This window comes from Wolffia australiana, chromosome 4 (assembly GCF_029677425.1).
Source record: "Wolffia australiana isolate 7733 chromosome 4, ASM2967742v1".
Lineage (NCBI taxonomy): Eukaryota > Viridiplantae > Streptophyta > Magnoliopsida > Alismatales > Araceae > Wolffia > Wolffia australiana.
The window spans coordinates 15,632,211-15,646,534 of record NC_135838.1 but is presented as its reverse complement, the minus strand read 5'-3'; the positions used below and the strand labels follow the sequence as shown (position 1 = coordinate 15,646,534).

At 39.6% G+C, this 14,324-nt stretch overlaps 1 long non-coding RNA gene across 1 annotated transcript; it reads left to right on the top strand.

The window, feature by feature from the left end:
* The first annotated feature begins 751 nt into the window (after positions 1 to 751).
* Positions 752 to 5,649, top strand: LOC144702644 (uncharacterized). Its single transcript, XR_013581306.1, has 3 exons — positions 752 to 972; positions 2,262 to 2,339; positions 5,555 to 5,649. It is a non-coding gene; the product is annotated as an uncharacterized LOC144702644 (long non-coding RNA).
* Positions 5,650 to 14,324: the final 8,675 nt, after the last annotated feature.

Sequence of the window (14,324 nt, the reverse complement as noted above, 5' to 3'; positions counted from 1 at the left end):
CTTTCCGCGGTAACATTTCAGGCTTATTCTTCCGCAGGTTATCCAACCGCGGTATGGACTAGAATAAAAAAGCCAGAAGAATATCAACACGCCGTGGACCTCGCCAAATTTGCAATCGGATGGCATAACAAGCAGACAGATGGCCACCTCGAGCTTGTGGGTATTATTAGGGCATACGCCAGCGGCACTTATTATAAGATCGTGGTCTCCTGTTTAGGCCACGGATCAGGGCTTCAAAGTACGAGACGTTTGTCCTCGAAAATGCGCCCAACAATGGTCGAGAGGTCATATACTTCCAGCCCATGGCTTGATTCCTCGATGCCATGGCGCGTCAAGAAACATGCTTGCCTGTAATAATAAATTTCTTCTCACAAGTAAATTCTTTGAAGAACACCAAAACTGTTTAGTTTACACTTGGCTGCTTCTGTGAGGATACCCGTATTGGAGCGGATAACCGTTTATCGAATTTCTCATATAATGTCAGCCATCGCTTCTTCGCCGTATGGCCTTCCCGCTGGATCTGTTAACTCCCGTCCCCCCGATAACTCGTTCTGAATATTCTGCTTGATAAACCCGTTTCCTTAGATAGTTTGGCCCTGAATGGAAATCTGAAGCACTAAAGCACTACAGGTAAACAAAATGCAAGTGAATCCTCTCGATCTCTCTCTCTCTGGCTCATCTTTTTTTCTCCTTCGCCGCGCTGTCGGGTTATTGTTTTTTCACCGTCGTCATTTAAAACTGAGAACTCCTCTTGTACCGTTGCACGTACGAAAATAAAAATTCTTGACCACGGGTTAACCAGGGGTTGACAGCAATTTTAGAAAGGCTATTTTTTTGAACCACAGTTAAGCCCCCATTATAAGTATAACTAGGGAGTGTTAAGCTCCTTACCCTCTCTCATTCTTTCTTGCTCCACAGTGTGAAGTCCACACGGCGGTGGTAATCGGCAGCGGCAGCAGCAACGATGCTGACGTTAGTATCTTTCTCGCGCACTGTCTTCCTCTCTTCCTCGCTGAATCTCGCTGTCTGCTCGGCTTCCTTGATCTCTGTTACGTTCCCCCCCCCTCTCTCTCTCTCTCTCTCTCTCTCTCTCTCCTTTTCTCTGTTTCGCTTATCCTGCCCTCCTTGTTGCCTCAATCTTTCTTTCACACTCTCTTTGGCCCCTCCTATCTCCCGCTCCATCCTCTTCTCTCTCAGTCTCGCTATTTTTCTCTGTCTCGCTGTCTCCTCTTCGCTGTGGATCACTGCTTTCTATCTTGGTCCAGCTCTCTTCTTTTCTCGCTGGATAATTATTTTCCCTTGTTTATTTTTGTCACTAGTTTACATTCTTTGATTCGTCGCACAACTTAGCAAGTGTGTAGAGTAGGACTCAGGTATCCCTGATGACAATGAATTCATTCATTTGGAGATTTCTAGTGCTATTTTTACCAGTTCCTCAATCTTTCCTCTCCTCTTTCAATTCGCTCTTCTGTTTTTCCTTCTTGGCTCCTATTTTATTCCTTAAGTAAATGATTCATTTTATCTTTATTTTCAATCTTTCTTTATTTTTCCTGATCCTCATTTATTAATTCCTAATTTATGGATTTCAATTTTGTTTCAGGGGTTCTTGTTTTCTGGTTTCATCTGTACAATTCTGTTTCCTTTCTCGGTTTTCCTCATTCCTTCTTTTTCCGATCCTGCCACTTCTAATCCTTATTTTTTAATTCGTCATTATTTTTACTTCACGGTCTTAGTTCTACATTCTTATCGGCCCTTGTTTAAGGCTTCAACAATAACTTCCTGAAATTTTTTCTTTGTAATTTTATTTTTAGTTCTCTTCACATCATCGATTCTATTGTATGCATCTTTCAATGTTATCCCTAAATTTAAGTCTACATCTAATTGGCTATTTCTCTTTTCGCCAATAAATTAATATCATCGTACGGCTGGCTATTTGACATATCTACCAATCATGAACTTTATTTAATGTGCCAGCGGATATATGAGTAAATAAAAGCATATACATATAAAACTGCAGTACCTGAAAAAATTAGACACCGTACAGACGCAGAGAGAGCTTGGAAGACGCCCACACCATGGATTGTATATTCCATTCGCGAGAGTGCAACTGGCTTAGGAAGGACGTGCATTTTAATTTTCTTGTGTATTGGTTTATAAAAATAGGTATCCTATTTGATATTTATATGTAGTCAGCAATCTCGTTGTAAAGAATAATTTTTATAGGTGTCACACTGACCTTCCTTCTCTGGTTTCTTTTACAGTAGCTCACGAGATTCAAGCGGCTAAAATGATAACTCTAGACACAGCATGACAGGTGGAAGTCAAGGAAGAAGATTCAAGTAAATGACTTATTTATTTCCATGATTCATGTCCTTTTCGTAATTGTTGAAGGGTTGTATTTCTCACTTCTAGAAGTATACAAGCCATCTAGTGTGGGCCGCTGAAAACAAGTATAAGCCCAGCAACAGACCTCCTAGTAAAACAGCAAAACATTTAGACACACACTGGTAAATGACTTTATGCTCAGTCTGTAAGATGAGAGTTTTCGCTCTCTTCTCACGTAACTTTGGGTGGTTACCTGATACAAACCTTGATCAAGATTCGTATCGGAAGGAGGTTGGAGGGCGATGCGAGATAGACATTCCCGGGGTAGGAGAGTCGAAATGGGAATGAAGGGAGAGGTCAAACAGATGGGGACAGGGATCGACCTGGGACGAGCCGCCTGATGACGAGGTGAGGGTTGACAATCGCGGGGACGGGGATCACCGGAGACTAGAAGGGAACCGAATGCCAGGGGTAGGGTTCAGATTGGAGGGGAGCCGGCTGAAGATCCGAGGAGACGATCACGGGGGTAGGGATGGTGGGACGGTTAAGGGGATGAGACTGAGACGAAGAAGATTGAGATAGTGAGCCAAGAGGCCAAACTTACCTTCATTCTTGACTGCCCTCCTCAATGGAGGGCTACACCTATATAAGGAAAGCGAGCAATCTACCCTAAACATGAAATTACTAAAATGCCCCTAGTGGGCTAAGTTCCTAAGATACCCTTTGGGGTAGAGGATGCCCCTTCAATACTCCCCATCTGCTTTATCAATACTCCCCTTCAAAACCAGCTTGTTCTCAAGCTGGTACGCTCGTGAGTCTTGAGGCCCGCTCGTGGTCGCTCTATGGTCTGCATGCCGCAGTTGGCAGGAGGCTGGTTGGCAGCTCACCTGCGATGGAAGCACACTTGCCCGTGTCGGTCCGCAAGGGGTCGGCTGTTGGTCTGTGTGGCTTGCCCACGATCCATCTGCGGTCAGCCCGCAATCAGTCCTGGCTGGCCCGAGGTCTGTCAGCCGCAGTCCGTCTGCAGCTCGGCACGATCCTAGCGTGGTTGGCCCGCAGTCCGTCCTCGGTCGGCCTGGGGCTTCCCCGTGGCTGGCCTGCAATGAGTCCGCGGTTGGTTGCGGTTCGACCGTGGCTGGCCTATGGTGGTCGCTGCTGACCGCACCTAGTCCTGTGGCCTGTCCGTGTTGGGATGACAGTCAGTCCACGACTGGTCCGCGGTCTGTCGGCGGCCGATCCATGGCTGGCCCATGGATGGATCGCGGCTCCGCCGTGGTCCGTTTGTGGCTGGATTGTGGGCAGTCCATGATTGGCCTGTGGACGGTCCGCGGTGGGCGTGGTCTGACTATCGCTGGTCGCTGGTGGCAGCTGGCTGATGGCTGATGGCTGACTCGAGCACGGTCCGCGGCTGGCCTACACCCAGTCCAGAAATGGTCGTGGGCCGCGCGGCTGGTCGCTACCGTGGCGGGTCCGCGTCCGCGATCGGTCGGCTTCTGGACCCTGGCTGATCGTCTCACCGGATCTTCAACCGGCTCCCTTCCAATCCGATCCCTACCCCTGCCGTTCGATTCCCTTCTAGTCTCAGGCGATCCCCGTCCCCGTCCCCGCGATCGTCAACCCTTCACCGCATCATCAGGCGGCTCGTCCCCGGTCGACCCCCATCCCCATCTGTTAAACCTCTCCCTTCATTCCCGTTTCAACTCTCCTACCTCGGGAACGTCTATCTCGCATCGCCCTCCAACCTCCTTCCGATACGAATCTAGATCAAGGTTTGTATCATTACCGTTCTTGGGTCACCGCCTAAAATAATTTTTCAAAACAAAAACAACTTTGTGCTCGCTACATTTCCTTGGAGGTAATGCATCAGAATGCCACTGTTTTTTAGATTCTGCTTACTGAACGAGAGCTAAAAAAGAATGCCACTTTCGCTTTTTGTCAGCCGGGCAGCATAAAATTTCATGCTAGTCTAAAAAATAGCATGGGCCAATAAGAAGACGCCACTTGGCGTCTTCTTTTTTGTCAGCCATGGTCAACTGCTGACATGGTAGCCACCGTGGCAGCCAGGTGGACTCCACGGTGGCATCCACATCTCCGGCCGCCGCCGACGCCGCCCGTCTCCGTCCGCCGACGCCGCCGCCCGTCTCCGTCCCCCACCGCCGCCCGTCTCCGTCCCTCGCCGCCACCGTCTTCGCCCGCTGACGCCGCCGTCGCCGTCGCTGACGCCGCCGTCTCCGTCCGCTGACGCCGCCGTCTCGCAGCCGACGCCGCTGTCACCGCCACCGACGCTGCCCGTCTCCGCCTGCCGATGCCGCTGTCTCGCTGCCGACGACGCTGTCGTATCTGCCCGTCGCGGGCGGCGAGGCGGGGTGGTGGCGGCCAGAGGAGGACGGAGGGCTCTCTTTCTCGCTGCGCCGCCGCCTCTTCTCTGCCGCAGCGCCGCTGCTCCCCCTTCGCCGCGCCGCTGTTACCCCTTTTCTCCCGCCGCTACGCTTCTCCCCATTTCTGCGCGCCATCGCCTGCGCCCCCTTCCCGCCGCTCGCCACCCTCCCCATTCCCGCCGCTGCCGCCTGCTACCCCCTTTCTCGCTGCTCTTCCCCCTTCCCGCCACCGCCGGAATGGGGAAGGGGGCGGAGCGGCGGTGAAGGGGGTAGCAGGCGGGCCAGCGGCGGGGAATGGGGGAGGGGGTGGCGGAGCGGGGGGAGGGGGCGAGGCGTGGTGCGTGGGAAGGGGGAGGGAGGCGGCGCGGGCGGGAAGGGGGAGCGAGCGGGGGACGGAGACGGCGCGTGGGGACGGACGGCGGCGCGCCGGCGGACAGAGACGGGCGAGCCGGGCGCGGCCGGAGATGTGGATGCCACCGTGGAGTCCACCTGGCTGCCACGGTGGCTACCACGTCAGCAGTTGACCATGGTGACAAAAAAAAGAAGACGCCAAGTGGCGTCTTCTTATTGGCCCATGCTATTTTTTAGACTAGCATGAAAGTTCATGATGCCCGGCTGACAAAAACGAAAGTTCATGCTCTTTCCTAGTATTTGCCCTTTTTTTATTTATGAAAATCAATATTTTTTGATGAAAGTTTGATGGGTACTGGGGCGCCTCTGGCTCTTCTATCAACGCCTTACTCTTCCTTTTTCTACTGTTCATAGTGATATCTCCCTCTGGTTCTCCCATTTCGTTTTTACCCTTGTACCCACTTTGGATGATCTCTGGTTCAATTCTCGTCTACAAGTAGGATTTCCTGAAGTTGTGAGATCATCCTAGATGTGTCAGGGATCTCCTGAAGCCACGGTAAGATCTGCTATCCTTGTTTACATGAGGTAATGGAAGATTCTTTCAAGAGACAAGGCTTATATTTGAGACTCCATTTTATCTTAAACAATGTAGAATCATTTAACGAACTTGATTTTGTTCATTGATTAAAATAAAATATGAATGAGTTTATTTTCCAGAAATAAAAACAAGGGAATATTTTGAAGGGGTTTTACTTAAATTTCTCATATTTAACTGAATAGATCCTAGTCCAAACCTTAAAATTTGGGGAAAGATACCTATACCTTACATAACACTTTTTGAGGATTTAATAAGCCTCATTCAATAGGGTGACACATAAATGTGTATTAAACTGGATTCTTAGAAAATCCAACTCATTTTTTTTTGATGATTTAGTCGTTGTCCTCTAAGGGAGATGGACATGCTATCTTAGTATTGAAAAAAAATGAATTAAAATTACAATAAAGTCTCAGTCTACAATTGTTGTCAAATAAACAAAAAAATGATTTTATAAAAAGTTAACCTGCTGAGATAAAGCCAATTTTTTGGGTGTTTCCTAAGAAAGCATGAATACTATTAAAAAAACTATTTTTTACTATCAGTCATTTCTGTTAGTATGCAAAACTTTGGCCCATTAAGGCAGTCATATCTGTAAGTATAGTAATTATAATTATTGTATATATTTTAAAATTAAACTTAATAAATTGTTGAAAAATGGGAACTACGAGCCTAACAAATGTTAGGAAAGCTAAAAATAAGAAGAGACAGAGGGGCGATGGCTTGAATACATGTGACTTGTATCTTCATTTTCACTTGTAATAATAACTCAAAAGCCCTTTAAGATCCAACATAATGCATTTTCTTTTGAAAAATGAAACCTAAGTGTTTTGCACTAAGTGAATGATATAGTGATAATAAAGATCATTTATTTTAAAACTTTTATCATATGTATGAGTTTTCTTACTTTGCATTACAAGTCGTATATGAAGTGAAAGATGGATGCAATTGTATGAAATAACATATTATCATTTTAATGGATGATTATAAGGGATATAATCTTAAATAACTAAGTCCGCATTTTGTGGACAATTATTTTACTATAAAAAACTTATGATCACATACTGAAAGCACAAATCAGATATAAAAGTTGAATTGACAAAAAATAATTCATTTAAAAGATTGGATGATTTTATTTAATGCAAGTACATGTGAGAAACAAGCTAATTCCACATTCAACATCTAGTCCATTGTTCATTAGTACGGTGTATTCAATATAGTGCATGTGTGATGCTTATAATGAAGTTCATGAATACATGATCTGACTTCGAAAGTTATGATGAAGTGATACTACATAGATCACTAGTATTTAAGCATGTATTCTAAATAGTCGATTTGAAGGATACTCGAGAAGGACACCAAAGTATCCACAGAATTACACTATTTATTCTCACTGTATGAAAGGTATGGCTGACCCGTATCCATTAGTATGGAGACACCAAGGACCGGTTGCGTACTCTCTTTAACAAACAGAGCTGCCTGAACTACTCTGTATCAATTCATGAATGATGTTATACCAAACAGTCATCAGGTTTCTATTCATAGATATTATACCAAACAAAAAGAGTTGTGTAAGTAGTCCTTAGACTTGAAACACCTAAGACGTCTTGTGGATGAACGATTGTACTGTGCATATGGACAACATGTTTCTATTCATAGAATTCCAAACCATCTTGACTTAGGTGATACAAGAATTTCATGAAGAGGTTTGAACGGTCAACATGAGATCATTCACTTTTGGTATTATGGGAAATAAATCTAGGAGAATATTTCTATGATGTTGGAGAACAGCTCAAGGTATAACATGATGAAGTCCTTGGTCAAGACAACATAATACTGAGAATAGTTCTATTGATGTTTTCCAAACACATCAATAGTAACTTGATGATCAATTAGGGTTTGACAGTTGACCATACCCTAAGTCACTCTAGGAGAGTCAATCAAATGAAGGACTATACATACTTGGTAACTAATGACATTCAGGTCCCAAGAGTAAGTAAATGCACTCCTTTGTATCTTCTAAAGCACAAGGAATAACTTGATAACCCATGGGCTGGACACATGACCTCTCGGCTGGGTAAGATCCATCATTAATTAATTAATCTATATGAGGATATATTTAGTTAATTTGGAAGGTCAATAAAGGTTATTAGGAAACCAAGTCTTTATTTAAACTGATACATGGTTATATAGGGTGACATGCAAATGGTATTTTGGATGTCAAAATATATACTTAAAATTCAGTAGGTTTATGGAAAATTCTCACTTAGTCTAAGAAGGAGAAGGCCTTTAACAAAATTCACTATGGGCAGAAGTTTTCAAGTACCCCACCCTCTTTTCACTTCTCCCTTTGCTCCTCTTGATTCCTGATGTGATTGGGATGCCATAATAACAATGAAGTAAACATGGAATTCATCAAGATGTAAACACAAATATGATGTGTGCGGTATTGGATGGCTATGTCTAGAGTCCATAAACTTGAGTGGCTCATCATGTCTCACTCGAGAAATTGAGAAATCACGGTTTGATCTGTGTGTAGGTAATTTGATCAATAAGTTTTGAATGTTGTTGATTTTTGGCCATCGTATTGTGTGGCTACTCGACTTAGTTTCAGCTAAAGAAAGGCAATTAATCCAGAAATCTCATTATCTATATAACGGGATGAAACATTTGACAATCTTTGGAACAATAAAATCATAGCATTTTGAGTCAGAATTTATGTGGATGGTACCTAAAGTTGTTTCCAACGGTTTGATTTTCAGATTAAACCAAGTTTATGTGATTTAAGATGGGAAAGGCACAAAGGATTTAGTCAGTGTCGTCTAGGATTTACTGTAATTTTTTAATTATTTTTTGAGATCAATGTTACATAGATTGAAAAAGCAAATTTTGTGGGAATTATTTTGGGTTAGATTTTCCATAAAATTTTATATTTTTGGAATTTATGAAATATAACTTTACATTTAGATGGTTATATTTAAAAAATAAATAATTATTTTCAGTAATTTTCATATCTTGTTTTTAGTGAAAAATAGGTAATTATCTTCTTATGTAAGAAAACATCAAACCAAAATCATATCCTTTAAACATAAAAGTGAAACATGAATCATAGGTCAACAATGATATCCATATCAAGTTGGATGGGAATAATCAGTGATATATCTATAATGAAATTCTTTAAAAGGTATATAATCAAACTAGAGTTTGCTGTCTGATATCCTTCCGATATCCAATATAGGACAAGCGATATCTGATGCCCACATAAATTTGAGGCAGTTTCAGATACCAGATACTGGATATCAGACGGATATCAAATATGCATCCTATATCGAATATCAGGATGGATGTCCTAGACCTTTGTACATGGCAGATGCTGGTACTGGGTATCAAATCCAATATCTGCTATCGAAATCCAATATCCAGATATTGGATATTGAAATCCATAACTGAATTTTATTTTTTGGATAATGATATCTGGTATCTGGATATCCGCTTACAAATGAGCACCTATTGCCCCATATGGAAAAAATGTTAGGTTAACCGTACTACAAATACCTTCGATCATTCCAATGTTGACAAAAAACTTGTGCGCTACTCATTTCAACTACCAAATATAATATGGGCTCAGATACAGAATAGCATGCACGTGTGCTCTACCCATTTTTTAGGCCCAAGTACAGAATTATACATGAAATATTAATTGAGAACCATTAAGAAAATTAGAAAAATGCTTAGACAAACAATATATGGCACCCAATAGGTTAGTTATGGATCAAATTAGTTTTAATATATTTCAATTCATATGACATATTCCGATATTGGGACATATTACGATATCGTATTTCTGTAATGTAACAATCGACATCTGATATCATCATCTGGTATCTGTATATCGGTATAGATAGTATGGTGTAGCCCATTTCTGAGATTTAGTTTAGCATGCATCCTTATATTGTCATCTGATATTGGGCTTGGAACAAGCTTAACACTAGATCAAACCTCACTCTACATCCTTTAAAATTTTGAAGTCTGCTCTGTCTCTTTGGGAAGTCTAAGTTTCATTCACTATCCATTAGATGCTTATGTATTTTTATGGGAAGATAAATTTCTGAAGAAAAAGGGGATGATTCAGCATACCAAAAAATAACAAATTTTTTTCTTTTATATTTGTATTGGAGGCTGATTCACAAGAAATTAGGGTTAAAATGTTGTTTAAGCCTTCTGGTTTATGAAAGGAAATTTATAATTTTCCTTATGACAAGAAACGTAATCCATAGGAGAAATATCAATAAGTGAATTTTAGCATTAAATTAACATAAAAGAAGTGAAATTAAATTAAAATAAAATTCCTAATTAACCTGATTTATTTTTTTAACAGAATACTTTTGAGAATAAATCTAATTTATACTTTATCTGTTTGATTTTGTTTGGTAAACAAAAATAAATTTAATGTAAATGTACTACCATTAATGTAATATACCAAATAAAAGTGAACATATAACCAACCACAAACGATGTAAATTTCTCTTTGTCTACTTCTATCTCTATAGGAAGAAACTAAAACACTCATTTCCTATTGAGTAATAGTATTTTAATATCATATATAGTAAAATAGTAATTAACTCTAATTTGAGTACTTTGCCACCGCTGTGAGTAGAGTGGAATGGATGAAAGAGATACCGTGCTGGTTACGGCAAAGATGATGGTGCATACGCTGGTAAGCGCTAGAGTGGTGGTGAGCGATGATGATTTTAACATTGTCAAAGTGACGGAGATAGATGTGGATGTGAGGACAAGTAACAGAGTTGGAGATGGATGCATGCAGACGAGTGCTGGAATTGGAGGTGGCATGTGTGATAGTGGAAACCTAGGTTATCGGTGATGATAATCTAGAAAAGGCTGAAGATGTGAGTTAGAAAGACAAATAAGACACAAGCCTCTTTCACGCATGCCCAACGGGCCAAGTGGTGATTTTTGTTTGTGTGTATTAATATGAACACGACTCCTTTAATCCTTCCATCTTGGAGTACAATAATGGGCCCAACTGAGATTCTGAATGAGCAAATCACTCTGCCAATCATAAAAGGAACAAAATAGACGGGTGCCATTTTTACAAGGATGGTGCATTCTAATGATAGATCCAAAACGTTGGATGGATAGAGCGGTAAAAGATGGTACTACCCTCCAAATTTCAGCCCAGAAACTCATTTTGAATCGTTAGATATCATCGTTTGAATTTGGAGAAATTTGAGCCACCTGATTTTCTCACTCCTCTGATTTGTGTGGCAGATAAACCAGAATTTGGGTTAATTAAGTCATTTAAGGCTAGGATTTACGAAAAAATATTTATAAAATTTTCCTTACTTAGAATAGGGTAAGGGCCAAATCCTGAAGGAGCAAGTAACGAGAGAGTAAATTGCATTTAATATATATATTAGATAATTCTTATACTTGATTTATATTTTTATAGATTTTAAGTATTTCTAAATAGGAAAATAATGAAAGAAATGAAAAATAGTCAAAACTATTATATATTTATTTTGGTTTAGATAATAATAATAAAATATTTTTGTAAGGAATTTTTAGGGATGTTTTAAGGGAAGAAATGAGATTTTAACGTTAAAGAGAACCTTTGATTACAATTTGCAGGTGGTGACACTCCGCCGGGCGGGTAGTAGACTGAAAATGATGTAACTTTTGCTACAAGATGCATTTTTCAGTGTTGTTTGAAGCATCAAAAAGGTTGAAGTCTAGACTATCCATTAGAATATAAAAATAGAAGAAGGTGAGAAAATTCAAATCAAACATTCTGGAGACCACACGAACCTTGATGTCACTTCCCCCAAGGGCTGGCTGATGTTTTTTCTCCAAGAATATTGGTCACCCTTTAGCTCTCTCTCCAACACTATTGTAGAACAAGAACGCACCAAATAAATCTGATGCACTAGGCCTCCAACAACAAGTTGGGAGCAGAAATCTAAGATGAGATACAAAAAGAGGGGAGAAGGGAATAAATAGAAGTGCCCTGACTCTCCCAGCCATTGGATTTAATTTCAAGGGTTTGGAGGGCTAGATTTCTTGATTTCTAGCTTGGATCCACATTCCGTCCTTACGAGATTTGAAAACAGGCTTTCCAATTTTAAATTGTGGGTTAGTTCCACAATTCTTTCTTTTTGTTGACCTGGTCCTTTAGTAGGTTTGAACAGGGTTCTAGAATGGGCTTCTTGTGTATTAGGTGTCTTCTTAATATCAATGATACAGCTTAGGTTTCTAGTTTCCTCCTTTGTATCTCAAATTCACCATCGTATTTACCTAAGTCCAAGTAGATAAGAAATCCACTTGATTCTAAGGAGTCAAGTGGGGTTAGTCTAAAAATAAATAAACTATATCCAAAAGAGATGGGAAAATAAAGCATAAATTTATATTTTTTCTTTAATGGGGAATAATGCTATTGAAAATCTATAAAATATAAGGTAAAAAGACTTACAAAAGCATAATTTTATTGATCAAATTTGATTTTACCAGTGGCAGATTGCTAGCGTGGCAAATATTTCTAGCAGAAAAATCAATTCATTCATTAAAAATATTTAAATAAATTCAAATTTATATTTTATTACGCCTAAAATTATTTTCTTTATGATCTTATCTTCAGAAAATTCTAAAAATAGTATAAAATCCATAAAATTGATATATAATTTTCAAAATAAAAATTGCATAAATATTTCAAAAATCTAAATGGTTTAGTCTGGGACTCGATTAACCAGACGAAGGAGATATTCATTCAATGAAGGTTTTGAAAGTGCGACTCTAGGAGTGAGTTCACCAAGAGGATCGCCTCCCAATTCAAGTTTTTTCCTGGAAAGTTTCAACCTGATATCTTATTTATTAAAATTAATTCAGAAAGTTATATGAAAATATGGTTTGGTCCAGAATGTAATGGTTTAGTCTGGGTCTCACCAACCAGACGAAGGAGATGTTCATTCCATGAAGGTTCCAAGACGCGACTCTAGGGCGTAGTTCACCGGAGGACGCTCCCACCCAAGTGCTTTCCTGGGAGTTTCAACCTGATATCTTATTTATTAAAATTAATTCATAAAGTTATATGAAAATATGTTTAAAAATATTTGAAACCCCTTATGAAAGTGAAATAAATCATTTTAATGACATGCAATTAAGATAATTTGAATGAAAATAAGGAAATAGATTAATGAGGCTTTGTAAATAGTGAAAATTTATATTAATTGAATTTGGTGTTGTACATATGATATCAGTATAAAGGATTGCCAGAACATATAATACAGTGAGAAGATATTAAATGAGATCAGAAAAGTAAACATAAGGAAGAAAAGAGGTAGTGTTATGAAAATTTTGAAAATGAAAATGAGTATACTTACTGTTAAAAGAATCTTCTTGTTATTACATAAAATTTTTCTTGTTGAAAAGAAGTTGAAGGCAAACACTTTGAGACCTGTTAAATCTACAGATATAAAATAAAAATATTATGAGATAGGTACATACCATCAAAGTGAAGACTTCAATATACATGATAAATGAGGTACACATAATTATTCTGTGATTTCAGAGTGTGATGTTTATTTTTATTATAATATATGAGCTTGAGTTATGATGGAGTTTATAGTTAGTTTAAAGAAAATGTTTATGTCAAATATCCTAATAATTATTCGTGAAATATATTATGGAAAATATTTAATTTAGCTATTAAACTTACCAATGAAGGGTTTTAATATTATTATTATAAATTATTGATTTAACATTTTTCATAATTTTAAAATTAAATGTTGGAAAAATTTAATCATAAAATACATGAAGAATAATATATTATCCTCATTAAGTGTCTTAGACTGATTATCATTTAATAAAAATAAATTTGTTTGGGCTCTAGTGGAGTGGCTAACGTGAAACGAACAAAATTTTTACAGCGGAAAACATATAATGGAATTTTAACATTTCTTTAAAATACGCTCAATTACCTGTGTGTAATTCAGATACTTAATTTATTTATCAGGAGAGGTGTTGAGCTGGTTATGTGTCCATATGTCATTCCACACTCTAGCATCAATATTATGTTCAACACTTAAATTCTCCTCTTTATTCTCAATGATCTCTGTTCTACTGCGGCACCTGAGCTTAGACTATGTGGAATACCATGAATAGGAACTCATGGGTCATAGGAAAAGACCAACTGCCCATCCGTAAGACATGTTTGGTATCTCAGGTAGTGTTCGCCATCCCGATACTGGTACCGGATGCCAGTATTGGGACGAATGCTGTATCGATACCGAAAAGGCAATTTCCGTATCTGTTCTTTTCGATATCCAGATATCAGATTTCGCATCGGATATCGTTGCTACAGTGCCGATATCTGATACCGATATCCGCCTCGATGTCGGCATCCGCCTCTGTCTTAGCGGAAGGATGATGACATTGATATCGTGTGGATATCAGTTTTGGATATCCACATCGAAAGGATACTTAAAAATAATTTTAGCTGATAAATAGTCATCGATTAGAATGGTTTAACGTGGGTACGAGTAACAGGAGAGCTTTCTGATTGATTATACATCTTGTTTAATATATACAGCCAAATATTATCAATTTTTTCCATATGGGATAACAGGATTCGGGTTTGGTGTTAAACTCTGAATCCCTTTATC